Source organism: Neofelis nebulosa, chromosome X (assembly GCF_028018385.1).
Source record: "Neofelis nebulosa isolate mNeoNeb1 chromosome X, mNeoNeb1.pri, whole genome shotgun sequence".
In the NCBI taxonomy this organism is placed as follows: Eukaryota; Metazoa; Chordata; class Mammalia; order Carnivora; family Felidae; genus Neofelis; species Neofelis nebulosa.
In genome coordinates this window covers 35,268,010-35,271,008 of record NC_080800.1, presented here as the reverse complement: position 1 = coordinate 35,271,008, position 2,999 = coordinate 35,268,010, and the positions used below count along the sequence as shown (strand labels likewise).

At 52.7% G+C, this 2,999-nt stretch overlaps 1 long non-coding RNA gene across 1 annotated transcript; it reads left to right on the top strand.

Annotated features, from left to right (window-relative positions):
• Nucleotides 1-213: 213 nt before the first annotated feature.
• LOC131502224 (uncharacterized) lies at nucleotides 214-2,075 on the top strand. Its single transcript, XR_009256978.1, has 2 exons — nucleotides 214-400; nucleotides 1,042-2,075. It is a non-coding gene; the product is annotated as an uncharacterized LOC131502224 (long non-coding RNA).
• The last annotated feature ends 924 nt before the right edge of the window (nucleotides 2,076-2,999 follow it).

The window sequence follows — 2,999 nt, the reverse complement described above, 5'->3', positions numbered from 1 at the left end:
CGTGCTGCTGGGCGTGTGCCTCTGTCACCACCAGCAAAGTGGGGATGGCTTGACGTGCTGTCTCTCCCACATTCCCCTCGTCTTTGTTTCTCTCAGGGGATGTCTTAGTCGGCCTGAGAGAAACAAAGAGGAGGGGAATGTGGGAGAGACAGCACGTCAAGCCATCCTCACCACGGACTGGGGGGCTCAAATAGCACCCTTCTGGAAAGGACCCCAGTCCTGCTGAATGAGGGCCCCGCCCTCACGAGCTCAAACCTCAGCTACCTCCTCAGTCACACGGAGGCAGGGGGAGGTTAGGGCTTCAACATAGGAATTTGGGGAGACAGAGTTCATTCATTCGTTCCATTGCAGGGAGGGGCCTTGGACTCTTAGCAGACCACTGTGGACATTCTCCCACCAGGTAGGTCTTCTCGGGAGCTGTCTCTTCACTCTGAATGCTGCTGGGACTCGGGGATTCGTGTCAAGAAATCTTCCCGGAGGGGCGCCTGGGTGGCTCCGTCGGTGAAGCGGCCGACTTCGGCTCAGGTCACGATCTCGCGGTCCGTGGGTTCGAGCCCCGCGTCGGGCTCTGTGCTGACGGCTCGGAGCCTGGAGCCAGTTTCGGATTCTGTGTCTCCCTCTCTCTCTGCCTTTCCCCCGTTCATGCTCTGTCTCTCTCTGTCTCAAAAATAAATTAAAAAATTAAAAAAAAAATTAAAATATTTTTTAAAAAATTTAAAAATGAAACAAAAAATTTTTAAAGAAATCTTCCTGGAAATGTCTGGGCGCACCTAGGCAATACTGCTGACCTTAATGAAATGAAACCCAGGCTCTCTTGGGTGAGCCCTAGAAGGAGAAGTGTCAGATGGCAAGAGGGGGAGTAGAGGGCTCTGTGTGTGGGCCCTGGGGCTGGGGTTCTGGCCTGAGATTCATTTTCTCCCACGTCTCTGTGGGCACAATACAACTTCCAGGCAGGAAGGGGCTGCCGGATTCTTCTGCCCTGCCCCCTGCCCCCCCTTCGGGCACTTGAACCACCAACCTGTCCCCCCTTTCATCCCCCAGGCCAGGTGTGGCCCAGGACCCCTGCTTTCTTCTCAGGAGCCCACTGAAACGAGGCTGGAACTTTCTAGAAACCTCTGTGATGGCAAATGAGAGAGTACCAAATGGAAGCCTTACCAACCAGCTTTGGAAGTCACCTGCCGTCACTCCCACCAGATTCTCTTTGTTAGAAGGCAGTCACAAGGGCTGGCCTTATTCAAGGGTAAGGGATTGGAACCCACCTCTCGACGGCAGGAAAGTCAAAGGCTTGGCAGCCATGCTTGAGAATCGCGGCAGCGGCTCCCAGCGCCCTTCCCATTCCCACAGGACTCGGGACGTACGGCTCTACCCTTCGCGATGCGTGGTCTCTCTTCCCACAGGGCCGCCATCACACCACCTACAGCCTTTGTGGGAGCCAGACCAGGAGAGAATGCTGTGCTTTCTTTCTGGCTGAGGCCAGACCAAGACTCTGCACAGGGGAATAATTTGGTGCCCCTCCACCGAAGGAAAAAAATGGATTTCCCACCAATACATTTCCCACCATGTAAAACAAGATGGAGGTGCGTTCCTCTCTCACGAGCAGGCTTATGTGTGACATGCGAGCCCTGGTTTATTAAGTCCTTAGGGACCCAGACTGCCGCTTTGCCAGGCATGGCCTCCCGTCCCCAGGTCACCTGTTGGTCCCACCTGACTGCTACAGTGACATTCCGGCCATCGGAGAGGAGAAAGGACCAAGAAGAAGCAGTAGAGGTTCCCCAGAACTGAATTGTGATACTTCGGATTATAGCCTATTGGCCAAAACTCACCCACGTGCTCGCTCTTAGCTGTGAGGGGCTGGGACGTGGGGTCTGTATTCTGGGGGGGGGCCACGTGCCCCGCTCCAATCGCCGATCCTCTTAGCAGGGACGAGGGGGGAGAAAAGACACCGTAGGTTAAGAAGCGGACTCCGCCAAACTTGTTAGTTACAACGTTTTATGCGCGGAGCGATCTACTCGCTAATTTACCTCCCCTGGCTGTAGGAAAATTCATGGTCTAAAAAAGGGGCAAAGTGTCTTACACTTTTTTGTAGTTCTTTTCCTCGTATCGGCTCGCCTTGGCAATTTCCCAAGTCAGAAAATTTGGTGGGGGAAGCCTATTGAAGCTGCTTACGAATCATCTAAGAAAACGAATCATTGTTTGCCGTGAGTAAGAAAGTTAACACCATGCTTTATTTGGTTTCAGATTTTCAGCTGATCGCAACTGTATGTGTGTATTACAAAAATACCCAGAGAGAGGGGTCAGTGCCAGCCAGGGTGTTTTTTAAATTTCCATATAAGGCTGCTGTTTACTTTGGTAGGAACTTGTGGAAACTTTCGTCAACTGGCAGGGGTATTTCTATTTATTCCAGTGGTATTTTGGACCCTCTAACAGACTGGTGCCCTGGGAAGCTACCCAGCTGGCCTGCCCAGCTAGCTCAGTGTCTGAGGACACGAGGAGGGACTCTGCAATTTATAGAAGACCGGGGTTCTGCCTGAAAGGTATGACCTCGGCCTTAGGGTTCTCAATGTGTGAACTGTGCCTCCATCTACTACCCCGACCCTGCTCATCGTCTAAGAGACCGGATTCATTTCCCAGCGCTGCCGTAGTGGAGTATCATGGACGGAACGGCTTCAACAATGGAAATGTGCTGCCTCACAGCTCCGGGGGCTGGTCGTCCACAGTCAAGGTGTCAGCGGGCCCACGTTCTCTCTAACCTCTGGCACTTCCTTGGCTTATGGTGGCATAATTCCAATCTTCGGGTGGCGTTTTCTCTGCATGCACGTGTGTGTCCTGATTTCCCCTTTTTACGGGGATACCATTCACACTGGAGTAGGGGTCCACCCTACTCCAACGCGATGTCGTCTTAATTAATGACATTGGCAATGGCCCTGGTTCCAAATGCAGTCATGTTCTGAGGTACTTAGGGATTAGGACTTCAACATGTGAATTGGGGGAGGGGACGC